This window comes from Pistacia vera, unplaced genomic scaffold (genome assembly GCF_008641045.1).
Source record: "Pistacia vera cultivar Batoury unplaced genomic scaffold, PisVer_v2 Contig645, whole genome shotgun sequence".
Taxonomy (NCBI): Eukaryota; Viridiplantae; Streptophyta; class Magnoliopsida; order Sapindales; family Anacardiaceae; genus Pistacia; species Pistacia vera.
The window spans coordinates 214,838-235,645 of NW_022196496.1; the positions used below are offsets into that span (position 1 = coordinate 214,838).

The 20,808-nt window shown below is 40.1% G+C and overlaps 1 pseudogene; it reads left to right on the top strand.

Moving 5' to 3' along the window:
* The first annotated feature begins 6,598 nt into the window (after window positions 1-6,598).
* On the top strand, window positions 6,599-20,506 carry LOC116111600 (annotated as a pseudogene).
* The last annotated feature ends 302 nt before the right edge of the window (window positions 20,507-20,808 follow it).

Here is a 20,808-nt window from a genome sequence, read left to right on the forward strand (position 1 = left end):
TCAGAAATTTTATAGTGATTGGAAATTTCTAGCTAGTTATTTTGTAGATTTACATAGCATGTTTTCAGAGGGCTATTGCGATAGGGAACCTGTGAGCATTCGCTACGTTAGCTAGTGGCAATAGAGATGCAGAAGTTTCCCACATGCACGCCACCATCAGTGAGCAGCCTCATAATAGAAAAACAGAATTTGTATAGTCTGTTAGAAGTGCATGTGGATGAGGATTGTACCCAGAAAGAATTTCATAATACGCTCACATGGCCAGGGTTCCAAATCCATGCCTCAGCTTAGTCCAATTAACAAATCAGAACAGAAAATAGAAAGAGTTTCAGAAAGAAAGAAAAATAGAATAAGAAACAGAAAACAAAAAGAGTTTTACAAAGAAAGAAAAATAGAATAAGAAATAGAAAACAGAAAGAATTTCATAAAGAAAAGAAAAGAGTTAGAAAAGAATTTTCAGAAAGAATACAAACATGATCAATTGCATATGTATCAGACATTTTATGTGCATTGCATCTTATGCATTTATGCATAGATTAAACAGTTTATTTATTATTGCGTGTTTGACTAGCCAAGAAAAGAAAATAGAAGCACATGAGAATAGAGAAGAAAAGAAAATAGAAGCCCATGAGAATAGAGAAGAAAAGAAAATAGAACCCATGAGAATAGAGAAGAAAAGAAAATAGAAGCCTATGAGAATAGAAAAGAAATTAGAGATATACAAGAAAAGAACATAAATTAGATACATGCTAGAAAAGAACATAAATTAGAAACATGACAAATAGCAAGAAAACTTAGTGATTTGTTGAGTAGAGAAAGAAACAGAAAGTTATAATCTAGCAGAGAAGCGAAATAAAATGATAAAAAATAGCATAGCCCTAAAAGGATTTAGAAAGATTTGAGAAAAATAGAAGACTGCTAAGTAGTACGCTTGAGAATAAACAGAGAAAGCAAGCAGAAATTTAGAAGCAGTACAGCGAAAACGGGGACAGCAAAGTAAGAGCATAGTTAGATTTGGTTTACTTACTGAGCATTTGTAGATTTGGTTTACTTATTTTTGCAGGTATTAGCTTGTAATGGTTGGGAGACGTCAAGCTGGCAAGAGGATTGCACACATTGTCTCAGTGAAGAAATTTAATTTGGATTTATATATGTGAGAAATAATCTTTGTGTAATAGTATGTTATAACTGGATTAAGGATAAAAATTTTAGACGAACACCTAGGATACTCCGTGAATACTTGCCTAGTGAGACATTACATCATCGACATTGGGCGTCCTAATTTTGTAGTGCTTGAAACAATTGGCAATTGTCTGTGGCTTCACATCAATTGACCATGCAACAACTACATTTACAATTCCATCAAGGACACTTATCTTTGATGGTTTCAAGATACGATCTTCTATCTGTTTTAGAAGCATGCAATTGAAGCACTAAATTGAAATTCTATACTACTAAAACATGAATTGAAATCCTAATACTGTACTACTAAAACATGAATTATAAAATAAGAAATCAAATAATAATTTTTCTAACTACACCTTTATTAAGTTATAACTTCTTCATAGTAATAAAATTAGTTGGTCTTATTATTTTAACTATAAAGAGATTTTACTGTATATAGGGTATGTTGTGTGAAAATAAATATACAAATAATTATTTGTATCCACCGATTTATCTTGTCTACTATCTATAATTAATATCATGTTCGTATTATATGTTGTAAGTTTACTTTTTACATACTATTAGTTGATTACCTCAAATTTTATTTAGCTATAAGACTAGTTTGTTAAATTATAACTTTAAGGGGCCATTTGGATCGGGGTTATATAAGATAACAGGGGTAATCTTAGTTTATTTTGTAAGATTTCGGTGTTTGGTTTGCAAGTAATAAAATATTACTTTAATCCTTTATTGCAAATAGTGTTTAATGTTGGTAATATGGTGGGTAATCTTATTACCTTGCTAGGGGGTGTTATTAAAACATTACCGGGGTAATATGATTTTTCTACCCATTTTGCCCTTAATTAAAAACCATTTCGGACACAATTGCCCTCAAATGTCTACCAAATAACAATAACCTAGCCCCCTACATTTGAGAAATTTCCTAAAACACCCCAGCCACAAAAAAAGTTTAAAAGTTAACAAAATACCCCCAGCCACCTTAGACCACTGCCCACTACCGGCGTCAATCGCCATAATAATGCACAATTGGTGGGATCTAGTCGATCGTGCGTCAGTAAGACCTTTTCCAGCCATGGATGATAGATCCATGGTTGGAAACGGCCAGATCTGGTGTTTCTAAATGGCAGGCCAAAGATCTAGCTTTTTCATAGCCAGATCTATGGTCATGAAATGGCCATAGATTTGGCTATTTTCCGGCCATGGATTTGTGATCCATGACCATTTTCAGCTTTCTCGGCAATCGTGTGCCATTCTATCGACTGCCGGCGGGGGCCAGCGGGGGCCAGCGGTGGTGGCTGGCTGCTAGCAGTGGCTTGGGGTGGTTGGGGGTGATTTTGCTACAAATTAAAGTTTTATATGGCTGGGGTGTTTTAGTAAAATTTCAAATGTAGGGGGTTAAAAGAATTATTCAAAAAATAATAATAAAAAATACTATTATATTAATATTTAAAAATGAGGGCAATTTAGTAATCTATATAACATACCCACTCATTTATCCTCCCAACCAAACATATTATTTACCAATTTATCCGAACCAACCAAACACATTTTCTATACATTCTTAGTAATCTTCAAGGTGATCTTTCTTTCCGTTAATATAATATTCCCCTATAATAAAACATTATATGATCCAAACGCCCCCTAAAATGGTGTGTTTGGTTAGGACTCTGGTAAGATAACTCCCGTAAAATATCTTTAATTCCGGACATTCCCTTGTTTAGTTGTCAAGTAATAAAAGATTTCGATAATCTTTTAATACCAATAGTGAGTACTGTGGGTTAAAGAGGGGGTAATCAAATTACCTCCTTAAAGGGTAGTATTTAATGATTACCGGGGTAATCTTAATTTTATACCCATTTTGCCCTCAAATGTCTACCAAATAACAATCACCTAGACCCCCTACATTTTAGAATTTAGTTAAAACATCCCAGCCACAAAAAGTTTAAAAGTTAACAAAATACCCCTAACCACCAAAGACCACCGCAGGCCACTAGTCACACTACCGGCCGTCGGCAATAGTTGCAAATTGACACACGACTGGTGGGATCTGGCCAGTCATACGCCAATCTGGTTGTTTCCAGCCAGATCAAAGGTCGAAAACGACCAGATTGTTGTGGATCTGGCTGAAAACAGCCAAAATAGATCGATCGTCTATGGCTGTTTTCGATTAGATCCATGGTGATCTAGCTATTTTTGGCATTCAATCTGGCCAAAAACAGCCAAATCAGTGTGGAGCTGGTGGAAATAGCCAAATCGCCGTGGATTTGGCCGTTTTCGACCAAATCCACATTTATCTAACTATTTTTGGCATTTGATTTGGCCGAAAATAGCTAAAACGGCGGACGGCTAGTCTAATCTTGCTGGTCGTGCACCATTTTGGTGACTGACATCAGTGGCTGGCGGTGGTCTTGGGTGACTAGAGGTATTTTGTTAAAATTTAAACTTTGTTGTTAGGGGTGTTTTAGCCAAATTCTCAAATATAGGGGGTTAAAATTTTTTATTAAATAATAATAATATTATTATTATTGTTATTATAGTGATATTAAAAAGGAAGGGCAATTCAGTAAAAGCCTCTGTCGATAATATTTTATTTTTCCTAACCAAATATCTTATTTATTTATATCCACTAATCTAACCAAACATATTGATATAACATTCTCCCGTAATCTTTAAGGTAATCTATCTCGGTGGTAATCCTACCTTTTCAACAATAAAACATTCCCCGAACCAAATGCACGTGAAGCATTTTTTACGGACATTTAGTTACGTTTAACCGTTAAAAATTTATAACAAACTAGTAATCATAGAACACATATTGCTTTTATGTGGAGTTGGACATCTGTTTTCATCATTTTAATTCCAACTGGACACAACTGTTTAATGTTTACTTGCATAAAAAACTACAAGTTGTCACCACCACATGTATATTTCATAGGGGTGATCGGGTCCGGGTACCCTGAGATTTTTGGAGGAACCGGAACCGGAACCGGAACCGATCGATTCCTGAAATTAGGAATCAGAACCGGTCAGTTCTAGTTCCTCAATTGCTGGAATCGAAACCTGTGAAACAGGTTCCGGTTCTGGTCTTGATTCCAGTTCCAGGTACCGTGGACAATTACTTTGATCCCTGTAACTTTACAAAATGACAAAGAAACCTGTAAAATTTACAATACACCCCCATTTGTTTAAATATTCTATAACAATATAACTTTTTCCTTATTAATTAATTTCAATATTTCAAATAATTTTAATATATAGTGTAAGACTATATATTAAAATTATTCATAGCTTCTTCATATCCAAAATCCAAAATGTTCACTAGTTATGTATATAGTCTAGGGGTAAATTTTATTAAAACCCCCAAATGTTGTATCCTAGTTATGTATAAACCCTGGTTCTTTTCCCGGTTCCTTGCAGGGTACCTTATTACCGGTTCCTTGCAGACCAATTCCTAGCAGGGTACCCTATTCTAAGTTCCGATTCCAGTTCCCAGTTCTTGGAATGTAGGAACCAAAACCGAAACCCGGGGGTCCCAATTCCTTTTTTTTAAAACCGAAACCTACCCTGTGAGAGCTGGTTCTAGAACCTACTTGGAAATGGGACCTTGGGTACCCGTCGGTTCCAGGTAGAACCTATTTTCATGCTCACCCCATTATTTCATGAATAAAATACTAAACTAAAAGAAATTGGTGAGCTATTGTCTTGAGTGTCCTATTAATTACGTATATAATATATATTATTGTTATTATTATCATCATTATTAATGGGTAAAATACTAAAACACAAGTGGATCAACTTTAATTTTCATTTTAATTACAAACACAACATTTCATTATGAACGTTTAATATTTATGTTCACATGCCAAAGCTAATAACACTATTAGATAGGGACAAGATTAGTTGGGGTTGGCAATAAGCCGCCAACATGACAATTTTTCTTGAGTAATACATCTAAAGTCCCAAGCAAACTGTAAAACTACTTAGAGATAGTTTATTACCCACATCCTTGGTCTACAAGGAAACTTTTGATTTTCATTAATAACTATTGAAACGTCAAAACAGATCATCTTCGTTTTATTAACTATAAATATTTACGATATTATTACACATTTTTTATGTGTTTTAATAGTGTATTAACATTTTGGTTTTTTGATGTAACTGAATTCCTTTTTTTACTTTAAATTGATTATTAATTGAGTTGAAAATTATATTAGATAACAAAATATCTTGCCGAGAAATAATAAAAAATACACATACTTTAACTACTTTCATTAAACAAATGACTTTTAATTGATTGTTAATTGACTTGAAAATGTCTTTCCCATAAATAACAAAAAGTCCACGTTACTCAACCATTTTCATAAAATTAGGTTCTTTTTTTAGTTGATCTGATTTGTCCGATTTAGCTTTCGTATACTTTAATTTATCCTTTGTGACCTTAAAGTTGATGATTGGTCAAATCCTTTCAATTTATACCCTTATTAGGATTTATGAGAACTTTAACTCAAGAACTTATGTTTAATCTTTTTTCTCTTTTATCATCAGATGATCTAGTGTTGTTTTATAACATTACGTTCATTTACACCTTCTCCGCGCTTTATTATGAGATGAAAATGTAAGGCCTGTTCGTCTACCCTTCTCCCTGCTTTATTTTCATTCTTTTCTTGAAATTTCATAAAATTGCGATCGTTTACACCTTTTTATAAAATTTATACCGAGAAAATGAAGAAAACGCTAACAAGATAGGCGTTAAATATATCATATATTCTCTTTCTTATTATATATTTTCTCCTCTCAAATTGAATATTTTTATTTATCTCAAGATTTTTAATTCAATATTATAAACGAGATTATAAATTAATAAGATATTTTAGACAAGTTTTTTGAGACGGATAAAATAAATAGTATTTTAAAGGTATCATTAGTTAAGTGGTAAATTTTGTGTTTTTCATTTTTATTTTATATGTTTTTAAACAACAATGTTACTTTTTTGCTTTTCTTTATACTGTATTATTTTCAAACAAACATATTTTTCAAACATCTTTGAAAATATTAAAAGAAAAAAAAAAGCACAAAATTCATTAAAAAAAAAAAAAAACTTCAAATCGTTATGTGGCTGGCTAAAGTTAGCCCGCTCTGGCCAATTGGATTATAGGCGGTGGGCGGTGGATTTACCCACTTTTTCTCTACTCAAAGCAAATGCTTCATTTAGAAAGTTGACCTACACAGAATTTAAGGTCAAACAAAGACAAAGTCAATTAAGTAAGGCGGTAGTGTTTTTTGGACAACAATTATATGACTATACGAAGGTGAATCTTGTAACCTGTCCTATATATTATTATACCTGGGATGAAATATCTCGAACTACAAACAATCCACACGCAGCTTTTCCAATCAACATAAGCATGGAATCACAATGATATACTCTTCTTTTTCTATTCTCATTTTCGCAATTGCTTTCAACTTCTTGATACAATCAATATCAAGACGAAGAAAACTGCCACCAAGCCCACCGGCTCTTCCAATTCTGGGTCATCTCCACCTCCTCAAAGAGCCACTCCACAGAACCTTACACTCTTTATCAGAAAAGTATGGATCAATCTTTTCCCTCCGATTCGGATCCCGCCATGTAGTTATTGTCTCATCACCATCAGCCGTTGAAGAATGCTTCAATAAGAATGACATAGTTTTTGCAAATCGCCCTCACTTAATCATTTGCAAGTACCTTGGCTACAACCACACCACTCTTGGCTTGGTCCCCTACGGTTACCAGTGGCGCGCCTTCGCCGCTTATATGCTATTGAAATCTTCTTATCGAGCCGTCTAAACATGTTTCTGGGCACTCGAAGAGATGAAATAAACATCTTACTACGCAAGCTTTATTCCCTTTCACGCGATCATTTTGTCAAGGTAGAGTTGAGGTCAATGTTTTCAGAGATAATGAGAATGGTGGCTGGAAAGCGGTATTATGGTGAAGATGGGATTAAACTTGACGAAGCCAAGCAATTTCGAGAACTTTCTGAAGATGTATTTGAATGCGCAGGGGCAAGAAATCTGCAGGCAACAAATCCTGCAGATTTCTTGCCAATTTTAAAGTGGTTTGATTATCAAGGATTTCTGGAGAAAGCTAAAAGACTTGGCAAAAAGACAGATGAATTCCTGCAGGGTTTGATTGATGAACATCGGAGTAATGCAGATGGTTTAGAAAGTAGAAATACCATGTGTTGATACAAAATTCTGCACCAACCAGTATGATCCGATCGACCTTGCCGGGATCGAAACCGATGTGTGCGTGATTAGTGAAAATCAGAGATGAATATGAATGAAATGAACTAAGAATAAAGAGATTTTTAAAGTGGTTCGACCAGGTTAACAGCTTACGTCCATTGTGTTTTTGTATTTACTGTGAGAGCTTACAATGCAATTCTTATCAGAAATTCGTAACCCCCTCCTCATTGTCTGAGGGGGGTTTATATACAAGATTTGTACAAAAGAAGAAATGAAATTCAGGGGATTACAACTGATTCGAATCATAATTCCAATATCCCCGCGATTGGGCGCTATGATTGCATAGTGATCACTGTTGATCAAGTCTTTCCCGCAATATCTGGGATCTGAAGTAATCTAGGGATTGATTGAATGATTCCTTTAATTGTTTACGACTAGCTTATGCTGGGTTGAGCTATAGCTCGATGAGCTTATGCTAGGTCGATCAATCATAGCTGCCGAGCTCATTATGGATCGAGCTATATCCTCGAGTTGGCCCGAGCTGGTGGAAAAATCACACACAACATCTGCCTTTAGTGTTCGATGCTCAATTCGGGTTTCGAAGACTATTACTCGATCTGACACCAAGCTCGGCTTCAACAATGAGTCTCCAAGCGCATGTCTGACCGGGCCCCCGTGATCGACCTTGTGCTTGGCCAACTTACCTCACACTTGGATCTTTATTCCTCATGGTACCTGTCAACACTCAAAATATGAACAATCAAGGGATACAGGTAATTTCTGCGTGGTCGTGCCGCATTAAATGCGGCAGCCTTTCTCATTTATGTTTTGTCGTGCGTGGGCGACATCAGCTATTCACGCGTGAAGTCGAGGCGACGTGCGACGACAGTTATTATTACAGCAGTCCGATGGCTCATCACCCCTCACAGATGGTCAACATGTGGCCATGTCTATGGGTTGAGATTGCTCGATGATTGAAGGGTCAGGATCGACTATAAGTCGACGGCCACGATTAAACTCCGCCTCTTCATCTCCCATGCAAACCACTATAAAAGGTGACGAAAAACCTCAGAATAGTTACTCCAAAAGTTATTATGACTCTAGTTTTCCTTTGCCGTTGTTCTTACGTCGTCGCAGTGGTCTTTCTCACGAATTCCTAGCACTTTTCTTATCCCGGTAAGGCTCTTTTCCTTATTTTCTTCTGTTTTTTTTTTTATTTTTGTGTCAAATGGTGGCTACTGTAGTGCCCACATTGGATGTTTTAAGGTTTTACTAGGGTTTTTGGTGGCGTTTCTGGCGGTCTCAAGTTTTAAAGGGGTTTAACGCGGTGGCCGCTAGTATCTTGGGTAGGTTGCATCCCTTCGTTGTATTGTGCGAGCTATCTCAGGTGCCTGAAATAGAAACGAGTATGGAATGGTCACCGATTTGCTCGAGCTCTGACACATGTTCGCTTCTTTTTTTAGCTACCCAGAAGCGAGCTACAGCCATGTCTTCCTCCAATAGTCGTACTATAAACTGAATGTTCGATTCGCCAGTAGGCTTGGTAGCCCTTGGGGATGTGTCCCCCGAGGTTTCTGAAGAATTCGTCACTTGAAGCTCAAACCCCGACGCTGCGAGCTTGTCCGATAGTGCTTCGATTCAACTGGCCCAATCCCCGCCATCTCCAACCCATAGGCTACGAAGAGAACCACAATCCTCAATCACCCTCGAGGATCTTGAACGCATAAGAGCGATCTATGCGCCGCAACTTAACTTGATGGTTCCGGGGTGATATTCTCGGAAGGACCCCTCACATGGATGGGTAGCAACCTCTGAGACTTTCCTTAGGTGCTAATGCGTTGTAATTACAATATGCGTAGCAAGTGCATTAGTCGCAAAAAGTAATAAAGTGATAAGTAAAGTATTGTTCCCACAAGGATTGTTTGTTAAGCACTGATTTTCCTAATTGTTTGACAAGTTGGAGAAAACAAAAAATGTTTGGACTTGCGAGATGAATTTTAAGCTAAGTGAAAACAAAATTTACTACTAACTTAAAGGCTAATTAATGACAGTAAAACTAATTCAAGAGAAAATATCAATTCAGGCAAACGGTTAGGGTTTTGACTTCACTAGGATTTTATAAAATAATCTACGAATTATGCTACTTCTACACTTATATGCACGGATTATAACTCGGACTCCCTAATGTGTAAAACATACCTTCTCAAGCTATGTTTTCCTACTTTTCCCTATTAAGCTTCCGCACCCAACAATTTGAAGATTAATAGATCCAAGTTCATTATGCTAATGGAATCCTAAATGGAATTCATTGATTCTCAAACCTATCTCTAGCGTTCAATACAATAATGGTGATTACCCTAAGAAGCTCATACATGATTCATTTCTCAATCTCATCATGTTCAACAAATAAATTCAACAAAAACAAGAATAATCACACAACCCATGCAATAGAATGTAAAAGCAACAAAAATCTATTGATTAAACATAAAATTCCTAATTACATGAAAACCCTAACCCAAAGTGAGTTAGTTCATACTGAAATTAACACAAATAGAAATAAAAACAGTAAACAATGCATTCAACATAATGGAGTAAAGAAAAGAGAACAAAAATCTTCCCTATGTGGTGAATCCAAAGAGTTCAATCTCAAATCTTCTCTCCTTTTCTCCCAAAAATGTTGAACACTTAATAAAATGGCTAAGTTTTTCTTATATAGTCGGTCCAAAAACCTAAAACTCGCCTAAAACAAAACTATGCGTTTTAATAAAAACTGGAACTTGTAGACTTTGCCGCGGCGAAGAGCTTATCGCTGCGGCAAAGAAAGAACTTCGTCGCAGCGAACTGTTCTGAACAATTCTAAAATTATGAAATTGCCTTCCGCTTGCTTCCTTGCTTGAATCTTCAATCTTTGATGCTTTCCAATAGGAACAAGCTTTATAGTGCTTCAAATCCACTTCAGAACTTCCCCGAATTCTGAGATTCACTTGCTTCTAGGTCCAGAAACTCAATTCCGCTCTTTATTTGCTCAAAGTGCACATTTCGGCCTAAAACATAAAACATATGAAATTAAGTTGTAATTCAAGCAAAAAGGACATAAGAAGTATCCAAAATCCAACCAAAACGCCTAGATAAAACAATATAATCCTAGGATTATCAGGTGTAGGTTATCCATTCCCTCGCACTACTTCATCGATAATGTGTTGAGGCGATTCAACATTGTTCCTCTTCAATTGACGGCCAATTCTTATTTGACCATTATCGCGATGTACATCGTGTACATGATCGTTGCCTTGGGCAAGTCGTTCGTTGAAGAGCTCGTCCACTTGTATAGGCTTAAAAAAGGGTAAGACCATACATACTACCTTTCCAAAGTAAGAAGAGTACGTTTCAATGGGCTGGTCAACGTCCCAAAGAAAGTTCCACACTGGGATTCTCAGTTCTTTTTCTACGAAGCCTAGAAGATCGATGTCTTTGCTATAGAAGCGAGTAAGGCTCGGGCTTCTTGTGTTTGTGCGAGGATTGTTCTTGAGCTGTACATTCTAATTGATCGTCCTGTCTTGTTTTTGTAGTTAACGTCAAGCAGAGTTATCTTCCAGTTGCGAGCTTACAGAGGCTGCAGCGTTTTAGTGATCTTTCGGACAATCAACGCAATGTTAATGAGCTTTTTACGCTTCCTCACCTGAAAGCGTATGGCTTTTGTTGGGACGAGCCCAATTTTTTAGCGCTTTTGGAGAAAGGTTAAGTGGTTACTTGCTCGTGCTTACTTTCCTGTGTAAATAGATTGCTAACTCGTTTGCCTTTTTCCTTGCAGAAATACGGGCTGAAAAGCCAAAAAAGAAGGAAACTGTTGCCTCTACGGTCATCATGAAGGCTCCGGTTACTTTAGGGATGAAACAACCCATAGACATTGTCGGTTCTAAGCGTGTCGGTGGCAAGCTTGGATGAGGGCCAAGCACGAAGAAGCATACGACTGCCACTAAGGCATTTGGTAGGAAAAGCGTTACATAGCCTTGAAAGGGGCCAGCGAAGAAGACATCCAAGCCAACTGGAGGCTCGGGAAAAAATAAAGCACCCGAGCAGCAAATTGGCTCGAGCAAAGAGGTTGCCACGCAAGCCAGCAGCCTTTGAAAAGAAACAGCCAAAGGCTTGGCCAAGAAAAAATCAGCTCATGCTGGCAAGGCAAGTGCTTCTAGGGGGGAGTAAACCTGGCTCGTCCCAGCCAATGAGTAAGGAGACAGACGAAGTGGCCCAAGCTCTGGTCAATGGGCTGATCAACCAACTCCCCGACTATATCGGTGTTGGGGCCGCAGTGGCCAGGGATTGTTTCACCCCAAGAACATTCGCGGCCGTTAGGGACTCGTCTCCCTCCCAAATGTTGGCTTTAACCTACAACTACACGGCGAAGGTACCGATAGCTCGTGCTCCCTTTTCTTTTGCATGTTATTCTTGCTTCTTGTTGACTCCTCATCTCCTCTTTTCAAGTTGCCATGGTGAGTAAACTTATGTACGAGGAATGCAACAACACTTTAGAGATGAACCACCGAAAATGGCAAGCTGCAGAGACAATGAAAGAGGTCGTTTTGGCTAGGGCCGAGCTTGCAGAGAAGGAGAAGGAGGCCAAGCGCGCTGAGCTCGAGTGGCTTAGGGGGGAAGTCGCGACCTTCCAGATCAAGGAAAGAGAATTCCTTGACATGCTTAAAGCAAGCAAGGTTGCTCTAGCTAAGGCGGAAGCTAAGGCAGCAGAGGTCACAGAGGCTTTGGCGTAGTAGCGAGGTTCCAACAACAAACTGAACTCTGAGCTATCCTCAGCTCAGAAAGCTATCGCAAGCTGGGAGGCCAAGTCCAAACATTCTTCGCTCAACCTTGGTCGGGAGTTGGCAAGTTGTCAGGAGGCCGAAGCTGAGGCTAGACAACTCAGGCTTCAAATTGACAAGCTAAATGAGGCCATTACTACTTGAGCCTGAAAAACATCCGTCTTTCTTGTCCGAAAATTATGGGAAGCCCATACTTCAATCGAATTCTCTTTCCTTCCCTCAGCTTATCAGAAAGAAGTAGAAAGGATGAAGGTCGAAGCTTGGCGGGAGACCTATGTTTACTCGGATGAGTCCGAGGAAGAGGGCGAGGACCAAAGGGAGGCCGAAGGAGGTGAGAAAGAGGTCGAGCCCCCGCTTCAAGTCGAGGATCCAACTCCCCTGAACATGATTCCACCAGTTGAGGTTCCTGAACTTGGAGAGGAAGTCATTGCCCCTCCTATTGACGGGCCATCTCTTCCTCTCGACGACGACCTTCCTGGACAGGTCAAGGATGAAGCTCTTGCTCCCCCACCCACCTGAAGAGTTATTCTTTTTTTGTTTTTTTGTTTTTTTTTTTTTTTTTGCCTTTGTTATTAGAGTTAATCAATGAAAGAAACTTTTATCGTTTCCATGTCAAACAATATTTATTATACTTCTACGGAGTCGATTTATCGTCTTAGTAGGACTTGTAACACTAAAACCGGAATTTGCTTAAAGTTACGTGTAGCTCGCTTCTTAATAAGCTTTTTCGGATTTTTACGAGGAAATCTTATGTGCCATTCAACTTCAATTTCGGGCTTTATCGCCCTTTTCAAGTTCTTTTTTCTTTTTTTTTAGGTGCTGGCTTAAGGCCGATTTCCTCTGACATGTTTTTCCTTGAAATTAATTTCAAATTTAACTTAATCAACTTGGGGGTGTTTCACCCTCAAAGAGTTGGATTTTGGCGTGGCTTGTTCAAGATAAGCTGTCTTTCCTGGACTCTTGACTCCGAGTTTTTTAGAATACCATCGCTTACGTCACGATTTAGTAAAATGCTAATGGTCTTAAGATGTTAACAATGAATCAAAGAAAATAATGAATAATACCTCGTTTATTGATCAAGTATTTTGGCCGTGAATGGCCTTACAACGAACGTGAATGCAGAACATAAGAACAAGTGAAACCCGAGCTGCTTATTAGTAATAACTTCGCAAGTGCTCAGTGTTCCAAGCTCGCATTATTGCTTCACCGTTGAGGCGTTCCAGGTGAAAGGATCCTAGTGTAAGCTTTTTGGATATCCTAAAAGGACCCTCCCATTTAGGCTCAAGTGCCCCTAAGTTCGGGTTTTGAGTACCCTGAACGACCTTTCTAAGGACCAAATCGTCCACTTCAAAGTCTTTGTTTTTTACCTTGGTATTGAAGTATTGCTTGGCTCGCTGTTGATATGAGGCGAGCCTCAACTGAGATTTGACCCAATGTTCTTCGATCAGGTCTAGCTCGGGCAGAGAAGGTATTCGTTTGCTCCTTCATTGAAGACTTCTCTTCGAAATGAACTAGTTCTCACTTCAACCGGGACCATTGCCTCACATCCATAAGATAAAGAAAATGGGGTTTTGCTCATCGAGCTCCTGGCAGTCGTTTTGTAGGACCATAAAGCTTTTGGCAGCTCGTCAGCCCATCTCCCTTTAAGGTTGTCGAGCTTGTTTTTTATGGTGTGCTTGATTACTTTGTTCACAGCCTCTACTTGTCCGTTGGCTTGAGGTTGATAGACGGCAGCGAAACTCTTCCTGATGTCAAGCTGCTTGCAGAAGGTCCTAAAATCTTAGCTATCAAGTTGCTTCCCATTGTCAATTATTATTGTGTGGGGAATCCCAAACTGAAAAATTATGTTCTTATAGACAAAATCTTTCAGCCTGCTTGACATTATTGTTGCCAGTGGTTCAGCTTCTACCCACTTGGTGAAATAATCCACAATAACTACTGCGAATTTAACGCTCCTTTTTCCCTAAGGCAATGGGCCGATAAGGTCGATGCCCCAAATTGCGAATGGTCATGGGCTTGTCAGAGTGGTCAATTCTTACAGTGGAGCCCGTGGTATGTCTGTAAATCTCTGGCATCTATCACATCTGCAGACATAATCTACTACGTCATCATAAACTGTTGGCCAGTAATATCCCTGGCGGAGCACCTTGTAAGCTAGAGATCTACCCCCTGCGTGGTTCCCGCAAATTCCCTCATGTATTTCTCTTAGAACATAATTTGCATCCTCGTTGTCAATACATCGCAGCAACGGTACATTAAATCCACGCTTATACAATCTATCGTTGATGAGCATGTACCGAGCTGCCTTTGTGTGGAGTACTCTAGCTTCGGTTTTGTCCTCTGGCAGTGTGTCGTCTTTCAAGTAGGTAGTGATTGCATTCATCCAGTTGTACCTTTGACTTGTGGTTAACATTGGATCTTGTGGAGCGAAGATACTTGGTTTTGGGAGGAATTAAACTGGGATTGAATCGGCCTTCTCATTGTTCATTGCTGAGGCCAAGCAAGCCAATGCATCTGCCTGCAAGTTTTCCTCCCTTGGGATCTGGTGGATGGTAAAGGATCTAAACTGTCCGAGCTTAGTCTTTACTTGCTCGAGGTAGGATGCCATCCTAACTTCCTTTGCCTGGTATTCCCCAATAACTTGATGGACCATAAGTTGTGAGTTACTATAGATCTTGATGGACTCTACCCCCATTTCCCTGGCCAGTCGGATACCTGCGAGTAATGCCTCATACTCAGTTTCGTTATTGGAGGCGTTGAACCCAAACCTCACTGTGGCTTTGATTAGGTTTCCCTCTAGACTTTTGAGCAAGAGGCCCGCTCATCCTCCCTTTTCATTCGAGAAGCCATCTACGTACAGAGTCTACAACCATAAGTCATTACTCTTTTATTTCCGTTGCTCAATCTCTCCCTAGGTATTTGCCTCTGGTGGGCTTGGCTCGACCTTTGGTTGATAGTAGAACTCAAATATAAAATCCGCCACGGCTTGGACTTTGATTGATGTCCTCAAGATATACTTGATGTCATGCTGACTCTTCTCCATCGTCCACTAGATCAGTCTACTCGACGCCTCGGGCTTCTGCATTATCTTCTTCAAGGGGAAGTTTGTCAGCACATAGATGGAGTGTGCCTAAAAATAGGGTCGTAGCTTTCTGGTGGCAACAACAAGGGCATAAGCGAGCTTTTTCATCTCCAGGTACCTTGTCTCTGCGTCGAGCAGTCTCTTGCTCACATAATACGTTGGCCATTATATTCCTTTCTCTTTGCATATCAACTCCGTGCTAATAGAGAATTTTGATATCGACAAGTACAGTAGTAGCGACTCACCCTCGATGGGTTTTGACAGTAGATGAGGCTATCTGAGGTGTTTCTTCAGCTCTTAGAAGGCTCTTTCGCACTTTTTTGTCCATTTGAAACATTTCTTCTCCTTCAGGATCTCAAAAAATGGTAAACACCTATCCGCGGCTCGGGAAACGAACATACTGAGCGCGGACATGTCCAGTTAGGCTCTATACCTGCTTTATGCCAATCGGGCTTTTCATGTCAAGCAGGGCTTGAATCTTCTCCAGGTTAGCTTCTATACCCCGTTGGTTCACGAGGAAGCCTAGGAATTTTCTGGAGCTCAATGTGACTTTCGACGACCTTTGACTTGACGTGACGAGCATGTTGTTGATGTATATTTCCATGGATCGGTCAATTTGGTTGGCGAACATTTTGTTCACTAAGCGTTGGTAGGTCACCCCAGCGTTCTTAAGGCCAAACAGCATAACCCTGTAACAATAGATTCCACGGTCAATAATAAAATAAGTATGTTCTTCATCAGGCTGGTACATCAGGATCTAGTTATATCTCGAGTATGCATCCATAAAGCTAAGTAGTGCATTTCTCGCTGTCACATCTACTAGCTGGTCGATCTGTGGTAGCAAAAAACTATCTTTTGGATAGGCCTTGTTCAAATCTATGAAATCGACACAAGTCTGCCCCTTGCCATTCGACTTCTTGATTGGGACTGGATTAGCGAGCCAGTTGACGTACTTGGCTTCCCTAATGAAGTTGATTTCCAGGAGTTTGTCGACTTCATCCTTGAGCACTTAAGAGCGCTCTGCATCTATGGCCCTTATTTTCTGCCTTATGGGCCGAGCCTGTGGGTCGAGGTTCAACCTGTGGCACATCACCTCGGGGGCTGATCCCAACCATATCTGTGTGCACCCACGCAAATATGTTGAGGTTCCTCTTCAAGAACCCGACCAGATTATCGGTCATTTCTCTAATCAAGTTGTTGCCCATTTTTATTACTCGAGTTGGACCTTCCTCGCTAACACTTATTTCTAGCAGCTCTTTAGTTGGTCTCGCTGCGATCTCTTCTTTGTGGATGCGAGGATCTATAGTGTCCTTTAACGGCCCAGTGTTTGGCTTGGATTCTGCGATGATCATTATCTTTGGGTGCGACCATTTCTGTGTGGCTTTTATAGCCCGATTATATCATTCTCGAGATTCCTTGGTGCAACTCCTGATCGTCGCGACTCCCATAGAAGTCGAAAATCTCATCGCTTGGCAGCGCACCAATGTGATTGAGCTTAAATCATCCAGGATTAACCTTTCAAGGATGACATTGTACGTGGTCGGGCAGTCCACCACTAAGAATTTGGCCATCACTATTCTGACCATCACTATTCTGACCATCACTGTTCTGACCTTTGGTTTCACCCCTAGAGTTACGAGAAAGTCGATAGTACCTTTGGGAACTAGGTTGTCCCCAGTGAACCCATAGAGCGGCGAAGGGCACGCTCGCAAGTTCCTTTCTATGAATCCCATTCCTCGGAAGGCTACCAAGAAAATGATGTTTACCGCGCTCCTGTTGTCGACCATAACCCTTAACACCCTTGCATTGCTGATCCTAGCTAAGATTACAATTGCGTCATGATTATGATGTTGGAATGTTTCCTACTCGTCAACTGTGAACCCTACTACCTTGCTTTCCTGTTTGGGCCGCTTGGGTGACTTTCTCTCATAGCTCATTGTTCGGGCGATCGAGTCTGTCCTCGTTTCCCGAGCATACTACTCGTCAGCCTGTCTCATGCTCCTTGCTATGTTGGTTCCCCCATAGATCATATTCACGAAGACTTCATTGGGATTTGGTTGAGCCTTTTGAGTTGGAACCTGAACCTGAACCTGTCCTAGGGCCTGACTACTTTGCTTGTTAAGGCTTTTGCGAGCTGGTTTGTTAAGGCTTTCGCGAGCTGGTTCTACCTTAACAAATTCTTTCAAATGGCCTCTTCTTATCAAGTCTTCAATGGCGTCTTTCAAGGCTCGGTAATCATTTTCATTGTGCCCGACATCTCTATGGTACCAGTAATATTTATGTCGGTCTCTTCTGCCTAGAGCCCTTCTTATCTTTTCTAGAGTAGGCAGTCTTTTCGCCTCTCAAGACACTTCGTAGATATGGGCGATGTCTTGAGTGAGAGGGGTGTATTCTACATACCGCGGGAAAGGTTGCCTATCACCATGGTTATCTATCCTCTATTTCCTTTGGGACCTATTGTGATCCCTGTCATTGTGATCTTCATCCCCACGCTCATCTGAGGGGCGATCTTGTCTCCTGCCCCTCGTGTTGAGCTTCTGGCTAGCGTTGCCAGCAAGCTTTCCACTTCCTGGTATTTCATGGCCATCTGGTAGAATTTGGCCAGACTCACATGATCTTCACTCTGGAGCTCTTTCCACAGCTCTGTGTTAAGTCTGATCCCTGCGATCAACAAAGTTCAAATGGATTCTTCGAGGGCATCAGTGACTTTTGCCTGCTCGTTCTAGAACATTGTTAAATACAAGGTCAATGATTCGTCTCGCTCTTAGCAAATGTTGCTCAAGTAGATAAACAACATCGTGAACTGCCTCCTCGCCTAAAATTGTTGAAAGTACAACGAAGAGAATTGTTGCCAAGAGTTGATAGAGTTCGCCTTGAGCCTTTTGTACCACCTCTTGGCATCTCCAACTAATGTAACTGTGAAGCACCAGCATTTTGCTAAGTCACTAACTTGGTGTAGCTCAATCAAGTCATTGAAGTTGTCGAAGTGGTCTCTAGGGTCACCTTTCCCGTCGAACTTGCTTTTCGTTGCCCTGAACCCTTGTGAGAGCAGGGCCTGATGAACTTCCTCCATAAAGGAGGAACTTATTACTTCCTCCTCTAGGTTGTTCTGACGAGCTTTTAGATCATCAAGTATCCTCTATACGTGATCTAAGTCTTTATTTTGGTTGCCCTGACTGGCTCTGTTAAGCCTCACCTCGAGCAAATGAGTCTACAAGTCTGTTGCATGCGAAGCTCCTCCGGCGTGTGCATTGATGCACGGGTCGAGTCATGATGGCTAGATTGATATGTGTTATCATGCTCGTTAGTGCATTGCTCGCGACGTCGGTCATGATTGGAATGTCAGCCATTGCCAAATTGATGCACATGACTCACTTTGCGAGCCTGTGAAGATCGATCTTGTCTTGGGCGTGGGTTAAAACCGACACGATGACGTTGGGGATACCACCGAGCTTCTCGATGGTATCCGTTGCCTTCGCTTTCCCTCAGCCGTTACTTCCCCGGCCACCTTTCAGGGTTTGTTTACCCGCGAGACTCACGCTCGTGCATGGAGTGCTGCCTGCGAGGTTAGAGGTGTTGATCGACCCTTGGCAGTGATGAAACAGATTGTCCACCTGCAGAATTCATACCTATTGGGATTGCATTGGCGATACGCGGCTGGTCGTGGTTCTGGGCAACTGGTTGTTGGTTCCTTAGCTCAGCCACGTTCAATTGCACTACTTGTGCAACCATTGTCTTGATCATCTCCATTAGCTGGCCGTTCTCGAGGGCTAACGTCCCTTCCCCTTGGTTGTTCGCGATGTGCTGAGTTGGCGGCACAGGTGGTCGACGTCCAGCATTCTCCTGTTGCACCTCCTAGTGTGTGGTTTCCACGTTCTCGTGATTTTTGGTGGTAGTTTTCGATCTGGTGTACATCATTTTGGTCCTAGAACAGATAAATTATGGTGAACGTCTGCCAAAATCTTTGAAATATTGATATAGAATTCTGTACCAACTAGCGTGATCCGATCGACCTTGCCGGGATCAGAACCGATGTGTGCATGATTAGTGAAAATCAGCGATGAATATGAATGAAATGAAGTTAGAACAAAGAGATTTTAAAGTGGTTCGGACAGGTTAACAGCCTACGTCCACTGTGTTTTTGTATTTATTGTGAGAGCTTATAGTACAATTCTTATCCGAAATTCGTAACCCCCTCCTCATTGTCTAAGGGGGGTTTATATACAAGATTTGTACAAAAGAAGAAATGAAATTTAGGGGATTATGACTTATTCGAATCATAATTCTGATATCCTCGCGATTAGGCGCTGTGATTGCACAGTGATCACCATTGATCCAGTCTTTCCCACAATATCTTCGATTTGAAGTAATCTGAGGATTGATTGAATGATTCCTTAAATTGTTCGCGACTACCTTATGCAGGGTCGAGTTATAGCTCGACGAGCTCATGTTGGGTCGATCAATCATAGTTATCAAGCTCATTCTGGATTGAGCTATATCCTCGAGTTGGCCCAAGCTTGGCAGAAAAATCACACACAACACCATGATTAGTCGTCTACTTTCTTTGCAAGAATCACAGCCTGAATACTATACTGATGAAATTATAGAAGGCCTCATTTTGGTTGGTATAATACCTATCCTTTATATTATTTGGTTTTTTTTTTTCCTCTTTCATCTAAGACATATAACAATTGGTTTTAACGAAATTTAATTTACAGATTATGCTTCTTGCGGGGACCGACACATCTGTTGATACATTAGAATGGGTACTATCGAATCTTTTAAACCATCCTGAGGTGTTGAAGAAAGCTAGAGACGAATTGGAAAATCAACTTAGAGAACATTTGATGAACGAACAAGATCTTTCCAAACTGCACTACCTTCAACATATAATCTCAGAGACTTTTCGCTTTTACCCAGCAGCTCCGCTTCTTGTTCCACATAATGTCGTCCAATGATTGTAGCGTAGAGGGATATGACATACCTTGTAAAACGATGTTGTTGGTAAATGCATGGGCCATACAAAGGGATCCAAACCCATTGAGCTTTAAGCCCGAAAGGTTCGAGAATGGGGATAATATGGCCACAAGTTAATGCCATTTGGGCTAGGAAGAAGGGCCTGCCCCTGGGCTGGGCTGGGCTAGCCCAACGAGTAATAGGCTTAACTTTGAGTTCATTGATTCAGTGCTTCAAATGAGAGTTTAGTTTAATGCCAGCTTGAAGATTATGAACTCTTGGAAGTGGTATGCTGGGTATTCAGTATATTCAAAAGGTCAGGTGATTAACAATTTAATTAAAATATAAAATATAGATTTGTTTAATAACATATGGGATTGTTTTGTTTACACCACATCATTTAAACTTTACTTTATGTATTTTTACTATTATTTTTGTCCTAAATAACATAATTGCAATTCCAGGTCAATAAGTGGTTAGTTGGCATGTTACGATAATGATGATGATTCAATACTTGAAAACTATTTTATTATTATTAATACA